Below are 12,258 nucleotides of genomic sequence, written 5' to 3'. Positions count from 1 at the left end.
TAGCTCCCAGGGGGTGACCCCAAATGTGTATCGGGGCCAGGTTCTATTTCTGCTCCCACCTGAATTCTCACTCTACTCAGTCCTGGTCTCCCTTTGGGGGCTTCGCCTACTTTGCTTTAAGGTTCTGAGTTAGGATTGACTCATAGAGAACTTCTTGCATCCACACACATGATTAGATTTCAGTTTATTAAATGCAGAAACTACATTTAAAACTTCTCTGTATCATTCACAGCACTTAGCCCAGAAAATGTTCAAAATTATTTGTTTAATAACCGCCCCAAATGGTAGAATAAGTTGACATAGCAGAACCTTTGTCCAACCTCACACTACTTCACCTCATGTACTCTTGGCACGTCACTTGAGAGTGGGAGGTGGAGAGAGCTCAACTCAGAGCAAACCATGCTGTCCATAATGAAGATGATGCTGCTGTCATAATCATTTCTGGAACATCTTTTACTGGGTGCTTCCTATAAGCCAGGGGCTGCGTTTAAGTGATTTACATGCATTATCTCCTTTAATTCTTATGAAATCCTCTGGGGTAGATGCTAAATGATTGTCCATATACGCCTTTTACGCACAAAGAAGCTGAGGCTTTGGGTGATTTCAGAAATGTGACTTTACAGTTCAGACCTCAAATCAGCAGGAAAAACAGCATTTCTGCTCGTCCTGTGGTCTTTCTCAACTGTAAGATGCGTCGGGCACAGAGTGAAGGCTTTGAAACATGCATTTGCTTACAGATGATCGTTTTTCCCAAAGGAAGGACTAGAATACTGCTAGTTCTTTCTTCTGGGTGGATGTAAGCAGTTTGGATTGACCGGAGTCTTATCTCCATCTCCAGGGAGGAGACAGATTATTCAATAGAGGATTACACTTCAATGGCCATATGCAAATATAAGGAGTCTGCAAAGTTCCCCCAAGGATCTATCTCCAAGAGTTATGCTTTTCTTAAAAAAGCCACAATATTAGGCTTTATTCCACATTCATCTTCACTTTTCTGCTTCTTCTGAAGAAAGCTCTATGACAAATATCAGCGATAAAATTAATCAAAATCATTTTTATCTTAAACCAACTTGCTTATATTTAAAGTCCTCCAAGTGGGTGGGTTAAAAATAACTTCCTGTTCTCTCCCCTTTAAGGTGATTGGCATCTCTTTTTCCATTCAAAACGAGAGAAAATACCAAAGCTCAGCAGTGATCTTACTTCTAGAGGCTTCTTGGAACTCCACACACACATACCCTTGACAGATACAACTGGGATTAATGAGCCATGACCAGAAGTTTGATTTTTCTGTCAAGTGCTCCCATCCGTTTTTAATAAACAGAAGAACAACATAAACTCCATTGCCTTCTCTCCTCAGCTTAAACCAAGCCAGTTGCTCCCGGTACCATGAGTGTTGAGCTGAGTTATGGTTCTGAACGACTGACAAATGCTTTTATGAGCCCCTTTGGTAAGCTACTCTAGTGACTGACTCTGCTCCCCCCAGTGCCATTTTTTTTTTTTTTTTTTTGCCTGTTCAATATGGGCCACTCAGTGCTTTGCCAGGGGAAACCATCAAGTGTAATACCACATTTACAACTAAATGGCTTCAATTTATTGTCATTGGTGCAAAAATGCAAAACACCCACTGTTTTCCCTTTAAGCCACGCTGTGTGATCTTTTGCAGAAGTCTGTCTCCTGCGAGAATCCAACAGTGAGCCAAGGTACAGGGGACCTACAACAGCAGATGGTAAGAACAGGTATGATCGCAGAGTGACGCCTGACATCATGGCACTCATCCTCAGTTTTGATGAAACTGTCTTTTGTTTCCATGTCCATTCTTACCAAAAATACTCCTTGCCAGAACTTGTTTTGTTCACATTCACTGAGATATTGCATGGCTCAAGAAAGGAGATATTCATACTATAAAAATGATTAGGTATAAGAGTTGTTTTATTTTGTTTTTCCCCCCTTTGGTTTTGCAAAACACACTAGGATTTCTGTGGGGCATTTACTTCTTTATTTCCTGAGATAGTTTCTGAGAAAGTCTGGCTGCCTTAGACCCAACTGACCACAGGATGTCACCAGTGTTCCATGAGAATTCCACTGAAAGGGCATTTACCTGGTAATGCAAAACTTGTTCCTTAAAGAACAAAGGTCGAAGCACATCTGTATGGTCACACCCACAGTTTCAAATAAAATCTGGGATGCAGGGGCCGCATCAGCTTCATCATGTAAAATCAGAGCAGATCTGAAATGAGGCTGTCCTTGAAGAAGAGGTACCACATACAAGTAAAGCCACTAAACTTAACAGCCCAGAGCTGTTATTTAATTGCCCCTGAAGAGGAGTCACCCTGAGGTGAAGTTAATAACCAATACCAGATCTGATTTTTTTTCACTTTAATTTTCTTTGAAAGTTTCATGCTCAAGCAATGTGGAGCCCAGCATCTAACAGAATCGTATACTGCTCGCATACCTCCCTTGGACTTGGATATTCAGTAAATCTCCAAATAAGGCTCTAAAAAAGCCCAGAAGAAAAAAAAAAAATTGAAAGGGATAGGAATAGACATTTAAACTTATTAAGGGAAGATATTTAAAAATAGACATCAATTAAATAATGAGCCCAGTTCTGTCCTGCACTGAGGCAGGGGTGACACAGTCATGGCGCAAAACGGCAGTGATGGATAAGGTGTTTAAGGGGCCGCGCCCAGAGGAGAGCTCAGTGGGAAGCCGAGGGTCCATCAGGCACTGAAAATGATGGAGACCAAGAGTGAGAACGCATTTGTGAAACATTTCTTCTGTCTCTTCATGAGTCGATAAGTCACAAAATTCTCTATGAAAGACATATAGGTGACTGGGAAGGCTAGGTCGAGCCAGCCAAAGACCAAGGTAGTTTATCTGCTTCCTTTCTGGTCGGGATACACCCAGTTCAAGAGAATTCCTGTTGGTTTATGTTATCGAAGCTTTGTGAGTTAACGAGTATATTATTGCCTGTATCAGCGCTACTGGTGTTATCATAGTCTTCACCTTTGCTTGATTGTAATGTGTCTAAAGACTGGGGGTCTATTCTTTACAAGGAAACAGAGAGCCCATATGGTTTTCAGGATGGTGTATCAAGTGTTAGGGTGGAGCCTGTTTTCCCATTCTTTCATTTATATATCCGTGTGTACAAATCTGAACTTCTATTTTTAAAAACAGAATGTAAACAATGCTTTTATTGGTATGGAGGCTGTTTTGTGCTGAATTGCGCTCCCCTCCAAATGCATACATTGAATTTCTAACCCTTGGTATCTTGGAATGGGACTGTATTTGGAGATAGGGTCTTTAAAGAGGTAATTAAGTTAAAATGAGGTCAAATGGGTAGGCCCTAACCCAATATGACTGGAGCCCTTTTAAGAAGAGATCAGGACACAGACACACAGAGGGATGATCATACGAAGATACTGGGGGTCATACGAAGATGGCTGGCTATAGAAGTCAGCCATCAATAAGCTAAGGACAGTGGCCTCAGGAGAAACAAACCCTGCTAACAGCTTGATCTCAGACTTCCAGCCTCCAGATTTGTGAGGAAGTAAACTCCTATTGTTTAAGCCACCCAGTCTGTGGTAGTTTGTTGTAACAGCCCTAGCAAACTAATATAGGTTCTAAACTCTCCCAGCTTGGTAACACAAGTACTAATCACAGGCTCTTGGGGTTGCATGCTTACATGCCATGCCGCTTCCATCTTAGGAATAATGGCTGTCACCAACTGAGAACTTGGTAGGAGATTTATAAATCAGCGTCTGCAATCATCAAGACAACTGTCTGAGGTTGTTATCCACACTTTCCAGAAGAGAAAACCAAGGTGACGAATCCTGCCCTGTCAGACTCCAGGGCCCACCCTCAGCTGCGATGCAAAGTGGGCCGTCACACAAACCATAGGATGGGAGGATCACCAAAAGGGTGCTAGGTAGAAAAGATGTGGTGGCTTTTGTTTTGTAGTCCTCTCTTTTATCCACAAATTTCTGACAAAGTGTTTTAAACCTGTGTGGGTAAGTTTTGAATAGAATACACCTGCCCTGAGGTGTATACCCAGAGTCAAGCTGGATGGATGTCCACTCTTTTAATCATGGAATCCCCTTTTTCTCTCCTTTAGGGCACATTCATATCCATGGGTGGAACCTTCCAAATTACCTACCACCACCAATTCCTCGTGGATTGCATGAAAAAGGCCAGGCTGGACAAGATTTAATGGGTCAAAGTCAACATTTGGCGAGTGAGGTCAGTGATTGGAACACTGGCCTGGATGTTGGTGAATGATTCACGTGAAATCAGAATTGTGGGGCTGGATGGGCCTTATAAATCCTCGGGTCTGTTTATTTCCTGGCTCTATTTCCTGGCTCTATTACAGTACTTATCTCAGTCTGGACCAATTCAGTGTGGGCTGTGGGTGTGGATATGACTACTCGCCCCAATAAACGGGGTTCCCCACAGTGCCGTCAGGGCTACTCTACACAGCAAATACTTGTGCCCCCGAGAAGTGAAGCGTGGTGTCATCCTCCTCAAGTGGTGGTGGAAACTGACACCCAGGGCTTTCTACTTGAGTTTGTAGCTTGCCTGGGTTTGCACAATTAGTGGCTACACCAACCTAGAGGCTGGCTTGGGTCATAGTCTAGTGTTCTTTCCACTATAACACTCTGCGTCATACAAGCATCTCGATATATTATTAAAAAAAAAAAAAGACAGGCTGATAGATAATTATGCTCACAACAAAGGATGCTGCTACTCTAAGAATGGATGCACTGTGGTGGCTCCTTTAAATAGGAAGCCAGCCCCTCCCCCCGCCCCCTGTATATTGGAAATATGATTGGCTTTTCCAGAATTTCAATTTACAACTCCTTAAAACTCACCTATTTTGTAAAGTGAAAGGGAGCACACAAGGATTCAGAACACTGCAAGTTGGCTAAACAGTCACACCCCAGAGAGTCGGCTCAGGGTGGTGTTGCAGGCACGCAAGGAAGAGCTGGACTTCACTGCTCTCAAATTTGAGGGAGCTGTGTGTGCAGCAAGCATGGTCCTCAGCACCCCACATGCGTTATACCTCATCACAGCCTGGTGACGTAAGAATGGTGATTATCCCCATTGCACAGGTGATTATCCCCAACACACTGAGGCCTGGCAAGGTCAAGTATTATAACTTGCTTGAGGTCAAGTCCCTCCGTGATCCAACCCTCTATAAGCTTCACAAGAAAACAGCGACATTAGCTTGAATCTGATCTTGACATTAATAATAATAATAAACAGCAGCTAGACATTCACTGACTCACAAATAAAGAAAATGTATTGATCTTTGAAATTCTTTAATAACTGGAAGCTAGTTTCAAACTTGAGTTTGGTACAGTTTTGAGGGGTCAGTCAACAGAAACAAAAGGCTTATTTTTAAGTCAGCTGCTGCATTTTCTAGGCAACGCCATCAGTCTGATGTTGGAGGAAACAGATAGGAAGGAGGTGTAATTTCAACATTTTACAACTAACTTACGTATAAAGTAAAATACAAAGAAATCCATACATAATTGGAGAGTATTAAAAACACCCCGTTTTAGGGATTAGGAAAAACATTCAGATCATTATTTGTTCAACTCAACCATTTAATCACATAAATGTCTTTTTCAAAATACCCTACTACAGTCTCAGAGGATATGTGTGAGTGTTCCAAGCCATGTCTTCTTTATAATAATAATAAGCAAAAAGTAAATACAATTTAGTGTTTAAATAAGCTTTCCTCTTTTCTTGGGCCACCCGGGCCTTCATTTTGCTTAATTAATGTGTTCATTGCTGGTGCTTACCACCTGTCTGCGATGCTTTGGGACACTTCAGTTTCCTGGTGTACAAAAGAAAGGCTCGTGTGGTTTGATCCTGGATTGTGTGGCTGGAGGTGGGTCTGCATGCAGTCATTCTGGAAACATTCTTCCTCCTACCTGTGTGTGATGAGAGACTTGATGAGCTGTTAGTGGCTTCTGCTGGTTGTATGTGTCCACAGTGTATTGCGTTCTGTGCTGGATTCCCCAGCTTCCAGAAAGCAAGTGATTTATAAAAAATCACAAAGCACAATGCAAGGCACCCCGCTGGATGGCTGGCTCCTTTCCACAGTGGCCTGCTGCTGTGTTGAGCATTAACTTATAAAACTGAATATTGAAGTCCAGTAACTTGCTTGGTTTTCTATGTTGTTCTTAATACACAGGACAGCTACCGCTCAATAAGTCCTGCCGCTCTTCCTTCAGCTCTGTGTGTGTGTGTGTGTGTGTGTGTGTGTGTGTGTGTGTGTGTCCACATCTCCCTCCATGGTGCCCTCCCAATCAGTGCATTCCTGACCATCCCCTGGTAGGAGAATCGTGGGGCTGGGGTGCGGTGGAGGATGAGGGGGGCTCAGGCAGGGAGGACTGCCTACCTTTGATGCCTTTTCCAGGGCAATGCTCTGACTAATGAGCAGAGGCCACTAATGAAGAGCAAGGCTGGGTCTCTCCTTTTCCAGAGACTGAGCCCATTACCCTCTTGGTCCCCACTAGCCTGCGGGCACCCAGCCTGCTTCCCGAATGGATGACTTCTGGCTCACTGTGCCGCTCCCAGTCCTCATGCCAGTGGCCGTGAATAACCTTGCTTTTGTGTGTATTTATTTTATTTTGAATTTCTCCACCCTGGTTCTTTCCACCTCCAGAGCCCACCCCCTGCTCACCGGCCCCATGTGGTGATGTTTCTTGAAATGTTAGATTCTGTCTTCCTGTGTCCCCTGTTCAGTTCTGGAAGCGTTTTGTTTCTGTACGGCTTTGTGAAGCTGGTGCTGAGTCCAGATCCTTGGGGCTTTAAAGTTGAATTAATTATTAAACAGGAAGGGAGCAGAACTTTCAGCAGGCGCCAAGTAACTATACTTAAACTGCAACCTGGCACTGTTTTTTCCCACCCTTGTGCTGTGGTTAGCTGAAGGCGACTGGAGATTTTTATTCTAGTTTTAATCAAGCATTTCTGTAAGTTTTCAGGCGGTTAAGATTTGGCAGCGAAGGGCTGGGCAGTCAGTCTTCATCACCTCCTGATCATTTGGGCAAAAAAAAAATTTTTTTTAAAAATCAGAAGTACTTACCCAGCTCATAAATCAGTCTGAAAGTGCCCACTCCCAAGTGTCACCTTTCCTGAGAACAGGGTGGGCTTTTCTCTCAAATATATGTACATACGTGTGTATACGTAATCTATTTATATCAATTAGTTCCCGTTTGTCGAGAATGGTGCTTTTCAAATAAAATCATAAGAATATTGTCTCTGTTGCCTTGTGATTGTTACAGTGTTGCTTTAATGTAGGGGCTCAGTTGATGTATCAACCCGCCACAGATTTTTCTTAGTTTCCTGAGTCTAGCCATTGCTACTTTTTCAGAAATTCACAACTCAATGGACACGCTTGGCCCCGACGCTGGGTCTGGGCGCCCTCTCAGAGCTGCGTGAGTGAGACAGTGGCAGTGTTTTCTAGAGAAACCCAAGCCCATATCAAAGGTATCAAAGTAATAGCCTGAAAGGGCCAGCTGCCCCCATGCCGGGCTCCCCATTTGATTTCCACGGGGCTTCTGGCATGTGGTGGCAGGCCTTTCCCAGTCTCAGCTGACTGGCTTTCCACAGGAAGCTTGAGAGGAAGTGTGCTCAGCTCCATTAAGTCTCACCCTGTGGCTGAACAGCAGTGCAGGCTGTCGGGGTAGGAGGGAGGGTGATGGATCTGGGTGCAGCTGGGTGGGTAGGCAGGAGTGTGAAGCATCTTCCAGAGGAAGGAGAACAAAGATTTGGTTAAAAATTTAGATTCATGAATATAAATTTGAAACAGGGCAAAAAAAAAAAAAAAAAGAACACACAAAAAAACCCACAGTAAGCCCAACACACACAACCTTCCTGCAGTCCTCCCAATTGGCTTGTGATGAAGTGTGTACGTGAGGACACTCAGAACTGAACACGGCAGCCACCTCGCCCCTTGCAATGTGTTCAGAAACTTTTTCACCGCATATATCCTTTAATATTCTTAGGACTTTGTAAGAGGAAGGGGTGTTCTGTGAATCTTGCTCTTCAAATTGTATTTTTAAATGCTTATATCCTCTTTAGATATAAAACAAATTATACTCGAGCTCACAATTCTGATTTTTAAAAATATATAAAAATTTTACCTCGGGTGTATTATCTACATCTTGACTGTTTGATTTCATTCAGCCAATACATTTAATTACAATAAGCAAAAATGTGAGATCCACCGGCTTATTTTAAAGGATTAGTTAGAAGAAGACAGATAAATTTACATTTCTAAGAATTTAACTAAACTCAAAGTTTCAACAAGCTCTCCTATATTTTCCCTAAATCATCAAATTTCTCAGTGGCTTACCTTTTCTTACTATATCACCCTCTGACCTCCGTGCTCAGGTTCTTGTGGGGCTCCCATTCTCGGGGTGTCATGCTTGGTCATATTTAAGATGCAATAAGGCCACACTGTAATCATTATGCTTCTAACTACAGCAAATAACTTAAAACCCAGATTAAAATGACAATTCCTCGTCACCACTATTTGGAAAACATATTTATTAAATGGACAAGTTGTGTACCATTTCTATCTGTTCTTCATGTTGTATTTTCTTTCCAGAAAATATATTATGAGCTGGTTTGAAAATTAAGCGGTAAGATTTCTGGGTTTTGGTTAAGACAAGAATCCTAGTCTTTTCTCTTTGAAAATGGAGTGATACTCTTATCCCTCAGCCATAGAGAGTTTGTAATGCAAACTTTTAAAAAATACTTTATTTAAAAATAAGCTCCCAGGACTGGCCTAATTCTTCTATGTTTAGATATTAGAGCACACTTGAAAAGTCCTTTCACTGAGTTGGAAAGTACAACTAGCCATCATTAATTATAGCATGTAAACAAAAAACAAATCAATAAAAAGAATACAGAGCCTATCAGATACACATGCATTGTTTTGTCAACACCTTTTCCCCCCTCTAGATTTAAGGATAAGTCTAAAAATATTGTGTATACCAACGTATAGTTTCCCGCAGACTTTCTCCCTTTAGCCACCAAAAGGAAAGTTAGGAAATGTGTGTTTCTGTCTGATTTGTGTCAAATATGAGGAATATTTACTTAATAAGTGGTCACCTGAGCAGTTAATAGTCACCTTTCTGTCCTTGGGATTCCGAACTGCCAGCACCAGGCAGTGCGGGCTTGTCTGCTGTGTGAAAGGCTCCCGTTCCAGCCAGCCTGCAAAGTCATCGGCCCATACAGCACTGCAGGTGTATGGGCTGCAGCTCAAGCAAGACCGTCCTTGCCTCCCCAGAGGTCTCTGAGCGCTTGTGCAGCCCAGATGGTTCCAATTTGAGGCCTACACTCAGTGCTGGCGCTGTATTGAGTTTCTTCCCTGAAACCAACAAAACCTGCTTCAGCATTTTGCTTGGATTAAAATATTTGTCCCCTTTTTTCACAGGGCAGAAAGGAGGACTCCTGAAGCCTCCGAAGGAAGGAAATCATTATAGGGCCCTACAGAAGTAGGTCATGTGCTACAGCTGCTCATAGTTTAAGAGGAAGAAACATGGGACCTCAAACCTGGAGCACAACTCTTTCAAAATGCTTGTGAGCAGCCCAAGAAAAACATCCTCCCGAGGCTTATCTAATAACCATGATCTATAATCGTCTCAATGTGTGCTCACGTTTCCTTCGCCGTTTGCACCTACTTCCCAGGGCTAACGAGATGCTGAAACAGAACACAGAAAAATTTAATGAAGGGGATTTAATAGTTTGTGTTAAAGCTAATATGGTCCATTAGGAGCTGTCATTTTTATAAACAATGAAGATATGTTACCCTCTCCTTTGGTGTAAAGTCATTCCATGCAGGACCTGTAAACATTCAGTAATGATCTGTAGAACATGCATGGAAGACAATTAAGGCACCACTTGAAAAGTCTGTTTTCCTCACATATTTGGCTTCTTTGCTAAATAAATTCGTAAAGATCATACATGTGTAAGCATATGCTTACGTTATAAAAAATAACATGTGTGTGCATTTCATTTAAAAAATCAAAGAACAGACATCGTATAAGTGTTTTTGGTTTTTATAAGCTTGGGGAATATCAGAAGTGATTAGTTAAATTAGGAACATAATTCCTGGTCTTTAGTTCATACTATAATAATAATAGAAAAACCACTATTTTGTGGTAGTTTGCAGAACATAAAATTAATAGATCACAGTGCCATTAAAGGCACAACCTTTAAAAAGTGTAAACAGAAAAGTTTCTATAAAATCTCTTTATTACAAAAATAGTATGTACCTCTGTGATTTGGATATTTTTTGGAATTTATTTTTGAATGGCACCAGGCACCAGGCAGAGACAAAGCTTGAGGAGCTGCATACTTTTTGCGACAAACTGAATGTACTTGAGAAAATAAAATATACTTGACTCGTTCTGACTTTGTAAATAGAATTTGCTCCCTTGCTCTCCCCTTAAAGACAAATGACTTCTTTTTAAAAATTTTAGGTTTGGCAGAATTTGATGAAAAATTCTTACGACTCCCTAACATTTCCTTCTGCGCAGAGGGAAAGGAGTGGGGGGAGATCCAGATTAAAATTATTCTAGTTAGACTTGAAAGCTTCAGTGAGAGTTTTGAGAAGTAGCCTCAGGCAGAACTTGCTATCAATGAAGGCGAGGAACAAAAAACATTTAAAAGCAGATTACAAACCCCTCCTAACAAAGCAAAATCAAATCACTGATCGATAAGTGCAGCTGGGTTTAAATTGTTTCCTTAAAAAGGCTTTAAAAACTTTTTTGAACGATAGGCTGGAAGCTGAACCTTTTATGCTTTGGAGCAATCTCCTTCTGGAAGAGTCTTCCCCATCTCTTCCAGGGAGGCCTCTCTTGGGAGGAATCTGTGTTGCTCTCTTCTTACTTAACAAGGGCTCCGTGGCTGGAAAAGGCTGGCATCGTGATTTCCTAGAAAGCTAAAGATCTTCTTTGATGTATGTCAAGCGCTCTGAGGTATTTTAGGTACTAGTCCCAACAGCAGAGCTGGGTTCCCGCTGGTCATCTGTGAGCTCTTTGTGAAATGCCCGAGCTGGGGTGGCTGTTACTGCTCTAAAATCAACTCGGAACCTAAAGAAAAAGTTTCAACAAAGAAAGACCCCCAGATACTAGGTCAATTAAGCCACAAAAAAGTGTGCTGGGTAGATTGTGGCTTGCTATCTAGATCAAGGCCATGTGGAAGGCATTGAGGCATACCTCCCAGCATTGTGCTTAACTCAGATGCCCAACTCCTTAGCAACTGAATTCAAACAGGGTTTTAAAAAGCATGGGGAAAGAATAGCTATGAAGGATGTCAGAGGGGTAGTAGACTTGGGGGAGGGGGGTTATCACTTTGTGAGGGGTGTAAATGTCTAATCATTAGGTTGTTTTGCACACCTGAAACTAAATGGCACAGAGACAAGCAAAAAGGGTTCTTGTACCTTTTTTTAATGATTTCATTATCACCAGACAAGAATTGAAGGATCGTCCAGACGCTATTGGAAATATAGAAAAATAAGGTTAATTAAAAAAATAATAATAACAACCCCAATGGTTCCCTGCCCCTATAAACAGCCAATGCAATCTTTGAAGTTAGGCCTACTTGCAAATCAGTTTATAAAAAAGGAAGGTTGAGATTAGGTAGAAAACTTTGATCTTGGCCTGGTTCTCTGCTTCTCTCTGTGAAGTGGGGTGGGTCGTCATTTTATTATAGCAGCAGAATCAGTGGAACAAGAAGGTAATGTTAGGCTCTGCTCATACCAGCCTTGCCTGGCTGAGCAGGGGGTGGACAGCTACCTGGCCAGTGCCCCTCAGACAGCCCATGTCACAGCACTTGGGTCACAGCTCAAGAGCCAGCGCTTGGGTCACATAACTACTCCTTTCCTTCTCCTGGGCTCCCCCTCCCCCATAACATTCACCTTGAAGAAACTCATCCTGCACTATTGCAAAGTACTCTGGACACTGTCATCGGAAGAAAGCTGTCCCTTTTTTGAGGGCCTCTCTGTTGCTCATGTGGAAGTGATTTTTTTGCCTAGAAAGTGGATTTATCATCTCCTTATGGATGTGTGTGTGTGTCATCTTTCTAAGATGGTAAGCTTCCTGAAGGTAAAGACTATAAACTCTATCTTTCTGCTGGGAACCATGATGTCCCAGTAGCTCAGTAAAAATAGGTCTATTACTAGATGGCTGATGATGGAGCTGAAAATAGACGACCCTAAGCACGCCCAAGAATGGCATATGA

The 12,258-nt window shown here is 42.2% G+C and overlaps 1 long non-coding RNA gene across 7 annotated transcripts; it reads right to left on the bottom strand.

Moving 5' to 3' along the window:
* Positions 1–246: 246 nt before the first annotated feature.
* Positions 247–9,503, bottom strand: LOC109458223 (uncharacterized). Of its 7 annotated transcripts, none has more exons than XR_012496450.1 (7): positions 9,143–9,503; positions 7,659–7,750; positions 6,689–7,039; positions 5,802–5,933; positions 4,866–5,067; positions 2,099–2,201; positions 247–1,015 (listed from the first exon to the last, which is right to left on the bottom strand). It is a non-coding gene; the product is annotated as an uncharacterized LOC109458223 (long non-coding RNA). The 7 variants fall into 7 exon arrangements; XR_012496452.1 differs by having other exon boundaries at positions 6,689–6,813; positions 9,124–9,499; XR_012496449.1 differs by having other exon boundaries at positions 6,689–6,813; positions 9,143–9,498.
* Between the last annotated feature and the right edge of the window lie 2,755 nt (positions 9,504–12,258).

The sequence above is a fragment of the Rhinolophus sinicus genome, linkage group LG05 (assembly GCF_036562045.2).
Source record: "Rhinolophus sinicus isolate RSC01 linkage group LG05, ASM3656204v1, whole genome shotgun sequence".
Classification (NCBI taxonomy): domain Eukaryota; kingdom Metazoa; phylum Chordata; class Mammalia; order Chiroptera; family Rhinolophidae; genus Rhinolophus; species Rhinolophus sinicus.
Note: the sequence above shows the minus strand (reverse complement) of the source record. Positions and strands in the feature narration are given on the sequence as shown.